The 17414-nt window shown below is 38.3% G+C and overlaps 1 protein-coding gene across 1 annotated transcript in view; it reads left to right on the top strand.

Moving 5' to 3' along the window:
- The first annotated feature begins 65 nt into the window (after window positions 1-65).
- Window positions 66-17414, top strand: part of LOC147845344 (uncharacterized) — a 41219-nt gene continuing 23870 nt past the window's right edge. Inside the window, exon 1 of the mRNA XM_087243883.1 lies at window positions 66-261. The gene's annotated coding sequence lies outside the window, so the exon portion shown is untranslated. The remainder of the gene's footprint in view (window positions 262-17414) is intronic.

Here is a 17414-nt window from a genome sequence, read left to right as displayed (position 1 = left end):
ATCACGCAAATGCATAACAAATACAGTAGGTGGCGGTATTACTCTTTAGGAATGAACGGCCAGTAAACGAAGAAGAAGAAGAAAGCAAAAGTGAAAGCAGCTAAACTCGACAGCGGCTCTTCTCTTCGGGTTTTCTTCAGTTTGTTTAATCAATTTGCCCTTTTTGTTTTGTGTAAAGCATTAAATTGATGTTATAAACCGTGTGTTTGGAGGATTGTCATTCATTGAAGATGGCAGAGGGAGCTTCATCACAATCTACAGGTAAGAACCTGTCTGCGTCTGTTCAAATGTCTCTTACGTTTGTATGGCATGTATGGGGATTTTCCTCTTTCTAACAGGACATTTATATTCTGAGCTGTTGCTGTTTTATCCTCTGATTATTCGATAAAAACGTTTTTACAATTGTGTTTTCACCAAATTAAAAGTGAAAATAAATCACAGACATGATGTTTTAGTCCAACACTAAAAACACACATAATGTTTGTCTGTATTGGATTTCTGACAAATAACCAAAATAAAACGCTTTCTGAAAGCGAACAAAATTATATATTTACAAAAAAAAAAAAAACTGAGAATTAAATTGAGGTAAAGTTGGTTTTATGTGCACATTTGTTCATTTGAACTTTTGCTAATATGAATATTGGGTCTAAAATCACATGTATGAAAGACAACATCAGCACTGTTTAATTGACTGTGAACAGTGTTGTACCTTAATGCAAATATGATTTCCTTATTTAGAATTTGCAAAGAAAACTTTTCTGAAATGAAATTATTAAGTAGAAAATCTGAAGGTGTGAAAATAAAACCAACTTCACCTCAGTGAAAATATAAAAAGCAAACAGCTAAATAGCAAAAAGTAGCATCATCTTCAAATAAACTGCATTCACTTCACTTCAGCTTCAGTAACAATCAGGGGCGTTGCTAGGGTCGAAAGGGATAAGGGGCTTAGCCCCAAAACCCCCCCCAAACAACCCCCATCCCCATTAAAAAATAATGTTCTAATTCACCCCGCTAAAATACCACCACTTTCATAAGGTAATCTACTTTTATAATAGATTTATAAATGGTTTAATAATAAATAGGGCTTTTGAGTTGACTTTTAGCAATAAATTTTGAAGCTTTGTGACTTATATCTAAGGTTATAAGGTTAACTTATTAACTAAGGTGTAGTGTTGTCAAGATACTGGAATTTCTAAATTCAATAGCTTGCAAAATATTGATATTCAATGGGCTACTTTTTTGACATAATAACAATTTTATCAAAAATAGTAAAAAAATAAAAATAAAGGTTTATATGCTAGAAATTTGTTTACTTCAAATGTCTTTATAGGGAGATTTATTTTCAGTTTTCCTCAAAATAAGGTGATGTGGGCATTGTAGCACTTTAAATGCAAGTAATGCCTGTTTCATTCATTCATTGAGTTGAAATTCCAGATCTGCCTCACAAAAGTAACAGTCCAGGAAATCCTTAATATGAATGAAGGCATCCAGCTATTGCTGTAGTTGGATTAAAATAAGATCTGAATAAGCATAAAAAGGCTTTAACTGATCATTTACACGACTTTGATAATAAATGTTTATACAGTTGAAGTCAGAATTATTATTCCCTTTCAATTTTATTGTCTTTTTTTAAATATTTCCCAAATTATGTTAAACAGAGCAAGGAAATTTCCACAGTTTGTCTGATAATATTTTTTTCTTTTGAAGAAATTCTTATTCGTTTATTTCAGCTAGAATAAAATCAGTATTACATTTTTAAAAAACCCTTTTAGGGTCAAAATTATTCGCCCCTTTAATGTACATTTTTTCTGATAGTCTACAGAACAAACCATCGTTATACAATCACTTGCCTAATTACCCTAACCTGCCTTTAAAGTATTTAAATGTCACTTTAAGCTGAACACTAGTGTCTTGAAAAATGTCTAGTCTAATATTATTTACTGTCATCATGACAAAGAGAAAATAAATCAGTAATTAGATATGAGTTATTAACACTATTATGTTCAGAAATTTGTCGAAAAAATCTTCTCCGTTGAACAGAAATTAGGGGAAAAAATGAACAGGGGGCTAATAATTCAACGGGGGCTAATCAGACTTCAACTGTATGTCTTCTTCCAGCCATCTTAGGTATTTTCATAAGAAAGTCGATTTATAATCCCCTGCTAACTGACATAGCATGTTAAAGTAGAATGTAGATATACAATATGCTATATGCATGAGCTCACTGTGATTTAACTATTACAGAAACAGATGTGACTGGCTATATCATATCTAGATAAATATGCCTAGATATTTATATCATATGTAGAAAGAAAGAACAATGCACGTTTTTCTGACTAATTTGCATGTATGCATTGATATGATGCACATTTTATTGATTACAGTTATTTTATTTCACCAAAACTACACATATTTTATACTGTGGAAACAAATGTTAAGCTTCATTAGTAGTTAGAACTTTTCAGTTTCGCGTAAGAGTTGTATTATTACCTCATCAACTTCAGCTCTTCAAAATAATGAATAAAAGAAGTGCAGTGGCGGGATTTTTTAAACATCATGTGACAACAGTGCCACTCCCACCTGCCGGTAGATACAGTTACTGCTGAATAATAATGAAAGGCTTAACATAACTAAACCACAACTGGGGGAAACCACATTTATAAAAAGCTGTTCATGAAATTTTATTTAGGATAAACTTTCTGCTGTTAAAAGAATGCTCTTGTCTGCATTTCATTGCCTCTCCCACAACAATAAGAGAGAACGCTTAACACAATATTGTTGACGTTAGATGTGGATTCATGAGATTGCTCTTTTAATAATAGTTAGTGTTAAGTATTTAACGTTAAACTTAATAAAAGTAAAGTTTGTCAGAAATATGGGTTCCTCTGGTTGATGTGTAGATGTGCTCTGTGTTTTCACATTAAGTGTTTTACAATGTCCTGCACAAATTCTCGTGGGGGCGGGACTTAACATCTGTCTTTTCTGATTGGCTAGTGAGATTTTGATGGGCAGCTGTTGCTCCTGGATGTAGAGGTCAGTCCTGATAATAGGAAAGTGTTTACTGATTTATGCAGAGAAATGTTTCGTGTGTTGCTTGCTTATTATTAGTGACATAAACAATGGATTTAGGAGAAATCGACAGTATATTATTTACCTAGGAGAAGCAGTGGCGCAGTAGGTAGTGCTGTCGCCTCACAGCAAGAAGGTCGCTGGTTTGAGGCTCGGCTGGGTCAGTTGGCGTTTCTGTGTGGAGTTTGCATGTTCTCCGGTTCTCCGGATGCTCCGGTTTCCCCCACAGTCCAAAGACATGCGGTACAGGTGAATTGGGTAGGCTGAATTGTCCGTAGTGTATGAGTGTGTGTGAATGGATGTTTCCCAGAGATGGGTTTCAGCTGGAAGAGCATCTGCTGGGTTAAACATATGCTGGATAAGTTGGCGGTTCATTCCACTGTGGTGACCCCAGAATAATAAAGGGACTAAGCCGAAAGGAAAATGAATGAATGAATTATTTACATAATTAATAATTGCATCTCTCTACAACGCTGTTAAGCATATTACATGCAAGAATCCAATAGCTCTAATGAAATGACAGTTAGTAAATCAGGGTGATGCATGTTAAGCAAGTTTTATAAGACTGAGAAATTTGGATATTTACTTGTCAGTTGCAGCATATCCACTTCTCTCCTGGTATTCTATGTATAGTGAGTTCAGTGCTGAATAAAGCAGTAGACTATATTAAAATGCTCGTGAGAAAACTGAACTGCACAGATCATTCTCCTCTCATATACGTTTCTTCAAGTTCACCATCTGTCTCTTCTGGGAACCCTGACCACTTTGATTAATCAAGGACTGTCCACAATGATCTCTGACTGACAGTTTAACCAACCAATCACGTTTCGTTTTGTGCTGCATCATGTTTAGGGGTGTGAAAATGTCCACATTATAGCGACCAGTGCTCCTCATTCAGTCATGAACATTTTACAAAGTTTACAATAATGACGCATCAACATCCTGAATGATCTGTCAGCAAAACACAGCATTTATTTCCTACTATGCATGTCAATGATAAGAGATGACACTCAGACAAAATTGCATATTATATATAGATTTTGCACGAATTGTATTGTGGAAAACAACAATCTGGTAACACTGTTCCTCATCTTAAAATGTATATAACGTTATTGTTTTGAGCTATGGATGACCAACGTTATATGTGAAGAAAAAGTATTTTTTTAATAAATGAACTTGATGTAATTACATAACGTCGCTAGTTTACAGTACATGCTTAATCAACAAATTGTCTTTATTTGTTTACTTTTTACTTACCTTGTGGAAAACCGCAGTGAACCTTGGGATCGCAATGAACCTTGGGATAGCGAGCATAGACTGTAAAAAATAGATCGCCACATACATTGACCAGAACTTCAATAAATAATTTAAAATGAAAAAGATCAGCCAAAAACATTTTTTAAACTTAGTACTTGAAATGTAATATTTTTTAAAGTAAAAAAAATAAATAAATAATATGAATGAATCAAAGTTTTATTAGGCATAGTTACCCTAAACTGGGCAACCGAGTATAATTTCACTCATTAAATTTGAAGTAAATGATAATATATTTATAAACACCAACTAATCTCCAATAAAAATACATTATGCAGCATTAACACACTATTTAATGTTGACAGTTGAACTCATCTGAGAACTCAGCGCTGATGCAGTTTGACCAATAGCAGAGCGGCGTTAAACTCACCGTGAAGGGATGTCACGTGGGCCGAAGTTTATTCATACAGTAGTTTCGACCCCGTTTACAGACGCTTTTCATGAACAAAATAAAAATTTCATATTTTTAAAAGAAGAAAACTGCGATAATAGGCGTAAATCAGGTTTTAAAATTTGCGTTGACATCTATTGGTAATTATACGAGCCTCCAGCGTCTCCCTATGACGCCTCAGGCTCAGGTACATATTCTATAGGGAATCCCTGCACGTCTAAATGTGACGCTAAAGGGGTACCTTGTGCGTCAATAACCTACGCCGAGGGTTCCTGACCAAGCATCAGTATATGACGAGTTGGGAGTGAGAACGTGTTGGTCCTGATCCCAGGTGTTTCATGTATGATCACTTTTATATACAGTAACATCAGATACCTGTCCTGATCTCAGGTGTTTCATGTATGATCACTTTTATATTAGTTAACATCAGATACCTGTCCTGATCCCAGGTGTTTCATGTATGATCACTTTTATATTATATACAGTAACATCAGATACCTGTCCTGATCTCAGGTGTTTCATGTATGATCACTTTTATATTAGTTAACATCAGATACCTGTCCTGATCCCAGGTGTTTCATGTATGATCACTTTTATATTATATACAGTAACATCAGATACCTGTCCTGATCTCAGGGGTTTCATGTATGATCACTTTTATATTATATACAGTAACATCAGATACCTGTCCTGATCTCAGGGGTTTCATGTATGATCACTTTTATATTATATACAGTAACATCAGATACCTGTCCTGATCTCAGGTGTTTCATGTATGATCACTTTTATATTAGTTAACATCAGATACCTGTCCTGATCCCAGGGGTTTCATGTATGATCACTTTTATATTAGTTAACATCAGATACCTGTCCTGATCTCAGGTGTTTCATGTATGATCACTTTTATATACAGTAACATCAGATACCTGTCCTGATCTCAGGGGTTTCATGTATGATCACTTTTATATTAGTTAACATCAGATACCTGTCCTGATCCCAGGTGTTTCATGGATGATCACTTTTATATTAGTTAACATCAGATACCTGTCCTGATCTCAGGTGTTTCATGTATGATCACTTTTATATTATATACAGTAACATCAGATACCTGTCCTGATCCCAGGTGTTTCATGTATGATCACTTTTATATTATATACATTAACATCAGATACCTGTCCTGATCTCAGGTGTTTCATGTATGATCACTTTTATATTATATACAGTAACATCAGATACCTGTCCTGATCCCAGGTGTTTCATGTATGATCACTTTTATATTATATACATTAACATCAGATACCTGTCCTGATCCCAGGTGTTTCATGTATGATCACTTTTATATTAGTTAACATCAGATACCTGTCCTGATCCCAGGTGTTTCATGTATGATCACTTTTATATTATATACATTAACATCAGATACCTGTCCTGATCCCAGGTGTTTCATGTATGATCACTTTTATATTAGTTAACATCAGTTACCTGTCCTGATCTCAGGTGTTTCATGTATGATCACTTTTATATTAGTTAACATCAGTTACCTGTCCTGATCTCAGGTGTTTCATGTATGATCACTTTTATATTAGTTAACATCAGATACCTGTCCTGATCCCAGGGGTTTCATGTATGATCACTTTTATATTAGTTAACATCAGATACCTGTCCTGATCTCAGGTGTTTCATGTATGATCACTTTTATATTATATACAGTAACATCAGATACCTGTCCTGATCTCAGGTGTTTCATGTATGATCACTTTTATATTAGTTAACATCAGATACCTGTCCTGATCCCAGGTGTTTCATGTATGATCACTTTTATATTATATATATTAACATCAGATACCTGTCCTGATCCCAGGTGTTTCATGTATGATCACTTTTATATACAGTAACATCAGATACCTGTCCTGATCTCAGTTGTTTTGTGTATGATGACTTTAAAATAAAAATAGAAAATAAATATGAGTTATGTTAATTAACTAAGATCGAGAAAGAAAAACTAACCACGATTTATTACAAAAAATGTGTTATTTATTTGTTTAAACATGACTGAATACCATATTTTAAACTACAAAAACACGGTTAATCTTACCACAACCATTATTATTTGGTTTAAAATGGAACTACAAAAGCCCAGAGACAGTAAAACGGAGTAATACGGATTAAAACGAGGTCAGCTGTTTTTGCTAATGAAATCTTTAAAATATAACATTATAAAAACAAGAAAAAAAATAACCTGTACTATTGTTTTTTCCTTCGTTATCCACCGCGGTAGGTTCTTTATCCATAATCATCCTGTTTGAAATGACCGCGCTAAAAAAGAACTTGTGCTGCGCATGATCGGTGACCTCTCAGTATGTTTTTAAGGGGGAGTTTCCCAAACACCGACCGAGCCACGCCCATTTTACGTCGTGGTAATGAAACCCCTGGAATTTAGTGCATGCCGTCTCGTATGGATTTATTAACTGTTCAGTGAACGCAAACTGTCGTAGTTTATTAAAGACGCAAACCCCTCACTGCACGACAGCTTCGCACCTTCAGCAACCTCATAATTCCTGCAGCAAGAGGACTTTATCATTGTTTATGAGCATCAAAAGTGGCGGATCTGTTCGCCGAGTTCTGACATCTGTGCCACAACAGCCACTGCGAAATATGCGAAGTGTAGGATAAGCAGTGAATGGTTCAGTCCTGATTTACCCCCACGCAGTTTATGTAATGGTATGGCACTGAATCCTGATGTGTGTGCGCACTTGTGTTAGAGAGAATAAAGTTGCTCTGTGTCGCCCGCAGTGCGTGTGTTATTAGAAATGACTGTAAAAAATATGGACGACGCGACAGCCCTTTTTCCCATTGAACGCCTTGAGGGCAAAACGCCTGCTTGACGGGCACAAACTGTCGCAAAAGACTGCTGAAATTGGAGCCTTGACATGCGCAGAAGGACTGTCTGATGGAGCCAGAGGAGGAGCCGTGATAATGAGCAGAGTCGAGCTTCCAACCAAACGCTTTATGTAAAATCAACCACGCCCCCCGAACTGCTCAGCATGCGTTTGCTGTCATATCAACACAAATGGATGTAATAACATTAACAAATATGAGGGTTTTATATATTCAATCACGCCAGCTCCGGGCCGCAGCGCATAACCTACTCGCGGCGTCGCGGGATGATTCTGGCTCGCATGCGGCAGCTCCGGCTCGCTCAGCCGCCGCATCTGGCTCGATTGACTCGGGCTGGAATCGGGCAGTGAGTCCAGGCATCCAGAGTAGGTCCAGCAGAGGTAACGTTAGTCAGTCTGAGCTCTAAGGGATAAGTCTCCGGCAGGCGAGAATCTAGCCGGAACTGTGTTTTGCTATCTGGGTGGCTAGGCGTGTATCAGCAAACTAATAAAGCCCGAAAAAAGCCCTGACCTTAGCGAATAAACAGTGTTCCACCAGATCATGTATGTCAGAAACTGTAGTTTACTGCTGAACTCATTTTGTCATGGTAAAATAACACAGAAATCGAATAATAACACTTCAGTCTACTGCTGAAGCTCAGACGCGCTGCTTTGAGAAACTGTCAATCACAGCTGTCAATCACGATGACACGCCCAGCATTAAATTACTGCTAAAAACAAACTGTTTACAAAAATGAAGATCTGCACCTATTTCAGCACAATAACCAGTGCCTTAATCCACCAGAACCATCTTTCAGGACATTTTATTGCAAGTGTAATTAACTTTTTTATTTGGGCTCAAGTCTCCTTCATTAACACGGAGGAGGCGGGCTTTATGACTTGTACTGCAGCCAGCCCCCAGGGGGCGATCTAACGGCCGAGACCTTCACTCAAACGCAGGCTTGCGGCACACTTGGTTATTAGCGACAAAAGCAAAAGTTTAAAATGATTTTGAGGCGGAGGAGGTGGAAAAGGGCCGTCAGCTTTCGCTTATGTCTGTGTACCTTTCTGGGCTCCTGCCATCGTGCTTTAATCCTCATCATTCACGGAGGACGACGCTTGTGGTGGGCACGTTGTTATGATGACTGCGCCGGCGTTATCTTCTTGCAGTCAAACAATGCAAAAATGCTTTAAAGTGTAGTGTACGCATTACAGCCTCACATTTGACAAGCTCTGAGCAAGTGGGCGTAACCACCGTAAACTTTTGGTTTTCAAGAGCCTTGCCTCTCCAGCATTTGATCCGGGCACGTTGACAAGATTAAACCCTTGGGTATCGAAATTTGGTACCGAACGAAAATAATTTTTTCGATACTCGATAGTATTGAGACGATTCGGTCGGTGCTTAAAGCAGGGGCGGACTGGCCATCTGGCAATTCCGGCAAATGCCAGAAGGGCCGGACCAATTTTTAAATGTGGGCCGGTCAGTTTTTTTTTCTTAATATGTATTGTTTTTAAGTGCAGACAGCTTTTATCTCTTGCTAGATGTAATATTATGATGATGATAATAAAAATAATAATAATAATAATAATAAATGTTAAGCATTTGGCCCAATCAGCAACTGCCGCCTGGTTTCAATATGGGCCGACCCAATCCAAGGTTACCCGGACATAATCAAAATCTGGCAAAAATGTCATATTATTTCACCATCTTTACACCAAAATAAATAGTAAATGTGCGTGTCCGGGGCTGTGTCGGTGTGGTAATGTGGGCTGATGTGGCAACAGTGCCAGGGCTGAATTTTTGTCCCAGTCCGCCCCTGGCTTAAAGTATCGAACTCGATACCCAGCCCTAATTAGAAATGTTTTGAATTTGTATTTCTTAACTTGATTATTGAACATCTGACATTTAGGTCAACTAATTATTTTAAGTTATTTTTATAGACATATTTTCATAACTTCAGATTTTTTTTTTCTCTAAGCTTATTTGTTTAGATACCAAGTTTAGGTAGAAAGAGACCAAACTTAAAAACATACTTCATCCAATAACACACACTCACACACACACACCCTTACCAAGTCTCTCTCTTGGTGGTGAAATGACTGCAGTCACGGCTGCCAAAAACCATAAAATTACGGTAAAATTTCGTTGTTGAAATAAAGTGCAAAAAATGAGAAATCTGCAGATATTTTCATTAAAAGGTTTATAGAAAACTGTTATTTTTAAAACGTTTTCTAGATTATTACGGTAAAATCCATTTAATAAAGTTACACAATAAAAGTTTTACAGAGAAACGCTGTTATTTTACAGACATTTCCTAGATTATTATGATCGAACACCATAAATAAAGTAACTGCACTTAAAGTTCAAGAGAAAACAGTGTAATTTAAAAGAATTTTCCCTAAATCATTACGATTAAACACCTTTAATAACATGCCAAGACATGCTCAAAGTCGTTATTTAGCAGTTTTATTTTGGACCAAAAAAATACTGGAAAAACAACAAACGAGATACAACTGATTACAAATCTCACAACTATAACATTACAGTTACATTTTATTTAACAGTATTGATGTAAAACATGTACAGGTTTAAATTATATGACATGATTCAGTTCCAAATCTTAAATGAAATCGAGCTGTAATGTGAAAGGGACGCTGACGAAGAAGTGCAGATCCAAATGCAGGTTTATTACACAGAGATGGTCAGGCAAACAACAGTCAACACAGGCGATCTGCAAACAGATGAATGCAGGGAATCCAGAGTCATGGTCAAATAACAAGCAAATAATCAAACCTGGCAGCAAACAACGTTAACAATTAACAAACAAAGCAACGCAAAGGAAGAGAACCGCGTCATAATGTTCACAGTCACAGTAAAACAAGACTAAGCAATAGGTGCGTGCGTCTGTGCTGCTATTAAAGTCCATGTAATCAGTTCATAACGATCCTCCGACTATGTTGTGTGCTCATGCAATCAGCGCAATCTAGAACAGGTGCATGTGAGCGCTCATATTGTGTAACTTTATTAAATGGATTTGATCGTAATGTAGGAAAAGTCTGTAAAATAACAGTGTTTATCTGTAAACATTTTTATTGAAAATATCTGTGGATTTATTTTCTTTTTTGCACTTTATTTCAACAGAATTTTTTAGCGTAATTTTATGTTTTTTGTTTTGCAGCCATAAATGCCAGTAATTTGACCTTTTTTACGATCTTTTTTTATTTTAATTTTTTTTACAGAGCAAGAAATTACAATTTATTAATTGAATTTGCATAATTTTAAATGTACTTAAAAAAACATGAAAAAACATTGTAAATAATATGCCAATTTTATTGTATAAAACAGACAAATTGCTCTGATTGATTGAATAATGTATCATTACTTATAAACTTCTCAATATAATTTCAAATAACAGAAAAAAACTGTAAAATAATAATGTAATTTTAAAAAAACACAAATGCCAGTAATTTGTCTTTAATAGTTAAGTAAAAATGAAAGTCAAACTGTTAATTTAGAGAGATTGTTTGTCATTTTACTAAGTTTTGAATATAATGTGAAATAACAAAAAAATACTGTAAAAAAATTTAGAGATTTTGCTGTAAAATTAGGGTTTTTCTACAGTGTAGATAGGCATTAAAATAGAGAGGTGAAGTCGAAATTGCAAAAAGTGTCCCAGCTTGACTCTGCTGCAGTGTGAAACAGCCGTTGGTGAAAACGAGAGTCACATTACACCACTGGGGATTTCTATCTGGAGTTCAAAGCATTACATCATTAATTATGACGTGGCAGCCAAGCACCCGACACTATAAATTGAAATCACATTTAAAGAGATCTCACAATGAATAATCAACACTCTCATTGTTAATAGTATATTTCCATTTAAATATCACGAATAACTAGGCTTTTACCGTGTTTGCTTAATTAGAGACAGTCTCTATTCTGCTAATGCTGTTTGGGGGTGAATTAGTTTCAAGCTTGCTGTAAAATAAAGAACATCAATGTGGGATTATTCTATATTTAAGCCCTCTGCAAATGAACATAATCTGCATTTTACATTTTCCTGGAAGTACAGCAATGGTGCTGTGATAATGTGTCATGTTCTCATAATTTGTATAATTATTATGATTGACAATGAATTATAATTAATAGTAATTAAGTATTGTTAAAATGGAAGATAAAAAAACCTATTATACACAAAATATGACAAATTAAATTCAGAAACATGAAAATGAACAAAATGGATTAAAATAATAATAAATAAATAAATCAAACAGAATGAGTTTTATGCTCTTTCCTTTTTAAGTCTTCCTCCAGTCCTGCAGTGTTTTTGCTGTGGCTTTGACCACAGTTTCATGATAGATGTTTATAAAAGTAATACTACCTATTCCGAAGCCTGTCAGTCTTGTGAATTATATTTCAATAAATGACAGTATTATCAGTCACCATTCAAAAACAGTCACTTTTTTCTGTAATAAATTAATAATAATAAAAAGCATTTGTATGATCCTTAATATGTATGATTTGGAATAATACCCACTCACAGACTGATAGAGATTTATTATGTAAACTCCTGTTTTGCATATTAAATATTGCTATTTGTACACATTTTTTATTTAATCTACGGCAGAGATTGATTAAATTAAAATCGACATGGATGTACAATAATATCAACAGTGCAAAACGAATATTTATTTTTGTAGTAATTCATTTCTGTTGGAACGCAAACCATCATTTTATTTTTCGTAATGTAACAGTTGGGCTCTTTGTAGCACCGAACTCACCGTGTTATTCATATTAAAATATTTACTTAATTGTTGTCAAATTATGGGGTTTGCCAATATTGAGTGTTGACTACTAGATTGAAAATTTACGAATGCAGGAAAACGCTCAACAACTGTCATTGCAAGTCAGGGCCGGATTAACCAATGGGCCTTATGGGCACAGGACCAGGGGCCCGTGCGCACTAGGGGCCCCTGCGGGGGGACAAAAAAAGACAATTTCGGAGTGTCTTTTTTGGCTAATTGCAAATAGCGCATCTAGTTGGAATAAGCTATTCAGGGTTTACGCCCATCGATGTCTGATTGATAGAGACAAGATGAGTAAAGAGCGGTGAAATATTATAGCCGCACTGGTGCACCTTGTAAGGCGCCCAGCATCATCTTTTGACGCGATTACTCATAAACTCTGTTCGAATCCACCATCTGCTGAACTCGTGGTACTTTTTTTTCTCCCCATTACATATCAGATTGGAAATATATTTATTTTTAACAGGAAAGAAACATTTTTTTTAAATAATGCAAATGTGATATAAAGTCACAAGTGTCTCGTGGGTATTTAATAATGTTTAGCCTTATTTTAGGTGCCTCCCTCTCTGCAAAAACTATATTGCTCAGACAACTGTATTTCCTCTGAGCAAAAAAATCGCGATCACATATTAATATTATTATTATATTCAAACTGCCTTTTTTTCTTTAACTAAACAGAATGCTGTAATGCAGTTTTGTAATAACCCGCACTTAACTGAGCGGACTGTAGTGTAACGTTATATCTGTCATAGATCAAAAATGAGTGGACAAGTGGATTTAGCAAACGCGAGAGAAAGAGGAGAGGAGGCATCTTTATTGAGGCATTTTCCATACACACCATCTTTAAACAGACCCATGGAGAATGAGGGTACAGAAGAAGACGTTATGGTAACTTTAAATGATGAGAAGCTAGCATTACCCAGGCAGAGGAGGCTAACAGCAGCGCAGCGCGGACTGGATTCATCGTGTGAGAGACAGACAGAAAATGAGAGAGAGGGAGAGAGAGAGAGACAGAGGCCCAGAAGAGGAAAGAGACGGGAGAGAAGAAGTATAGTGTGTGTGATTTCGGATACTTTTAGGTTTATACTCAAGTCTTCATCACGAGAAGAGTAGAGAAAATACAGGGAGAGGAGGAGAGAGACAGTAAATCAGTGTTTGTATTATGAAAGACTCAGTGTTGAGAAGTTTTTGTTCTTAAACAGCAAACTCAGTGTCACACCCCTGCTCCGATGGTACACTCCTATCTCCTCATTCAACCTCTGGCCAATCAGGACTGCCTCAAGGCCTTTATTAACTGCACCTGTGCTCACAGTTTGTTACTTTCTGGCAGCACATGGCTGAACTGCAGAGGACTGAATTTGATCTCCCTTGTTTTCCTGTGTGTGCGTATTTGACCATGTAAGTGGCTTTCGTATGATTTAAGTTGACTTAAGTGTTCATGTTTCATGTTTGCAATATATTTGTTTAGTTATGTACTTAGTTTGTTGGTAAACTGAAGCATTTGTATTTGTTATTTCCTTACTGATACCCCCCCCCCCCCACACACACACACACACACACACACACACATACATACCTTTCATCCTAAGTACAAATGCTTGTCATTGTTAATAAACGCAACTAAATGGAGTGACTAGACTGGACCTCTGTTCTTACCGACAGCACCACTGGCTTCAAGCTAGCTACCTAAACAAGTTACCTCACAACCTCCTTTTCATGGTCCTTCGAGCCGGAGCTCATTGATGATCAGTGGATATGTCTAGTCACTCCCTGCCCTCATTGTCTCAGCATGAGCGCCCACGCCGCCAGATTCAGCTCCCTGCTCGTTATGATGATTTCATCCTGCAATATCATCAGCAGCCACGCTCTACAGCAGAAACCCGGCAACCTCTACCTCTTAATTCAACGGATATGCCTGGCACTGGCCCTCACTATCAACCTTGGAGGAAAGAGGAATCTGAGGATGGTTCAGAGGAGCCAGACCAGCCTGTGGAGGACAATCAGGAGGATGCTCCACACTCTCACTCACTCAACTTATCTGAGGGAGCACAAACCCCTGATGCTGAACAACCCTTTGCTTCCCCAACGGCTCCTGTTGCTGATGCTCAGACCACCCTGTTACAGCAGTTAATACAGGAAGTTAGAAATCAGGGTAGATTAATACAGCAGTGCATGCTTCAAACTAGTACCCTTCCACCTCTGCAACAGCTTCAATTCCCCCCAAGCCATGCACCTCCTACCTCATCCAGGTTGCAGTCGTGGCAGTATACACATCCTCCTGGTCATATTGAATTGCCTGCTGCACCCCAGAATCCTCTCCCAGTGGTAATACAACAGGCCTGTCAGACTACAGGTAACCCTCCTTATCAAATACAACAGTATTCTTCTCCACCACCCGTAAGCCGGGCCCTTAACCAATCTGTGCCACAGCCCTTGCAGCTCACACATCATTTGTCATGGTCAGTTTCCTGCTACATATCAAGGATCAGCCTTGTATAACTCGATGTACCCAGCCCCTACACTGCCAAGTCAACCACTGCCTGGTGCTACATTTTACTCTCCTCAGCCAACAAGTAATGTGCAGCCTCACCATCTGACATTTGCACCCCCTATAAGTCAGCAAGTTCCTCCAGTTGCCCCACTGTCAAACTATAGAAGGGTAGAAGGTCCTACTTTCCCTGATCTCACTAGAGAAGATGAGAGTCAGTATTTGATGTTGAAGATAGCCCTATCCAATTTGTTGGATCCAGGAGAGTCAGAAGTATAAATATCACATCTTATTGGATCATTTGAAGGTGGACCAGGCGAGAAGACTTGCATTGGCTTATGTTTATGCCCCAGATCCTTATACTCGAGCTATACGGGCCCTAGATGAGTGTTATGGTCAACCTAGACAACTTGCTTTGAAGGAGCTCAGAGCTATAATGGAGATGCCTGCTATTCGCATAGGAGATGGTAGAGGCTTAGACTAATTTTCACTTAGAGTTCAGGCACTAGTTGGCCTCCTTCAGTCTATGGGCTCTGAAGGTCTAGCTGAACTTACTTGTGGTTCACATGTTGAGCAGCTTCTAGAGAAGCTTCCTCATGAGCAGTTTTGCCAGTTCAAAAGAAGCATGAGTTTGAAAAGATCAGGCCCCCTTTCCTATAACCTCCTGGAGTTTTCCACCTGGTTGCAACAAGAAGCCCGTTGTCAGCCCAGAAGGGAAAGAACGCCTCAGCCTGTCCGCCAGAAGCCTCCCTTTCCTCATCCCCTGAGAAATACCACTGTACTGCATGGTTCCAAAACCCTCTCACATGTGACATCCTCTAAAACCCAAGTTGCGCCAATTAGAGTCAGTCAGCCTCCTCCTAACACTTCATCTGAACGCTGTCCAGTATGTGCCTTTTGTAATTCGGCTGAGCATCATGTTAGCAAATGTGATGATTTCCTCTACCTTACCAAAGACCAGAGAATTAACTGGATTAAGAAACAGCTTTGTTGGCGATGTGCACGAGAGCACTATGCAACCCAATGTGACCTGAAGGGACGCTGCAGCCAGTGTAATGGGAAACACTTACAGATCCTATGCACCATTAACCAGAGGCAAGTGCAGAATCTTTATCTTGATCATCCTAGTGATTGCAATAAAGTCCTACTGAAGGTAGTTGAAGTGACCCTGCAAAATGGAAACAAGTCCTTAGACACTTATGCCTTATTGGATGATGGGTCTGAAAGAACAATCCTTTTGCACCCTGCTGCCCAAGCACTTCAGTTAAAAGAAAAACCTGAGAGCCTGAAGCTGAGAACCGTGACACAAGATGTTCAGACCCTTAATGGAGCTGAGGTATCCTTCACTCTAATTCCTAAAGCGCATCCAGATAAGTCCTATATCATCAGTCAAGTTTTTACTGCCAACCAGTTAGCTTTGTCTCATTCTCATCCTGTAAAAGCTCTGCAGCGACGCTACCCTCACCTTCGTCAGCTTCCCCTCAAACAACTTAATAAAGTCAGACCCCTTCTCCTCTTAGGAGCTGATCAAACACGCCTGATTACCCCCATGCAACCAGTGAAATTAGGACCTCCTGGAGCCCCTGTAGCGATCAAGACCCGGCTTGGCTGGACACTGCAGGGTCCTGCCAGAGATCTTCCTAATTCCCCCTTGACTAGCTTTCACTATATCTCTCTTAAATGCCCACCTGATGACATCTACCACAATGTACAAAAGCTGTGGCAGCTGGATGCACTACCTCAGAGAAGCACTAAACTGTTGATTAGATCCAAGCAGGATCAAATGGCAATGCATCAACTTGACACCCAAACTATTCGAACACCTATTGATGGCATACTACGATATGCAGCACCTCTTCTCCGTGTAGAACCCTGGCCCCTTTTAAAGGCCCCCAAGGAGGCAGTTATGGCCCATCTTCGTAGCTGTGAAAGGCGGCTCCTTCAAAACCCACAACAAGCAGAGACGTATACCAGAGAGATCCAAAACCTAATTGATGTTGGGTGTGTCAAGAAGTTGCCCTCCTCTGAAGTGGAGAATGCCCCTGAGCCCTAGTACATACCCCACCACCTTGTGAATCACAATGGTAAAGAGCGCATTGTATTTGATTGTTCCTTTCCCTACCGAAATCAGTGTCTGAATTCACAGTTACTTCCTGGCGCCATCCTTGGGCCTTCCCTCCTTGGAGTTCTACTTCGTTTCAGGCAGTATAAAACGGCAATAAGTGGAGACATCAAATCAATGTTCCACCAGGTATGCCTATTACCTCAGGATAAACCTCTTTTGCGATTCCTCTGGCGTGACCTGGACTGTAAAGCACCTCCAACTGTCTATGATGGGCAAGTTCTCCCCTTTGGCACGACCTCGAGCCCTTGCTGTGCTATTTACATCCTCCAAAAGATCATCGAAAATGCACAGGCATCTGTGTGGCAACTGAGTGCATTAGCCATTCCATACACTATTGCTTTTATG

The sequence above is a fragment of the Danio rerio genome, chromosome 3, assembly GCF_052040795.2.
Source record: "Danio rerio strain M-AB ecotype USA chromosome 3, GRCz13ab, whole genome shotgun sequence".
Classification (NCBI taxonomy): Eukaryota; Metazoa; Chordata; class Actinopteri; order Cypriniformes; family Danionidae; genus Danio; species Danio rerio.
The sequence above is the reverse complement of the archived record's forward strand: the minus strand, read 5'-3'. Positions and strand labels throughout refer to the sequence as shown.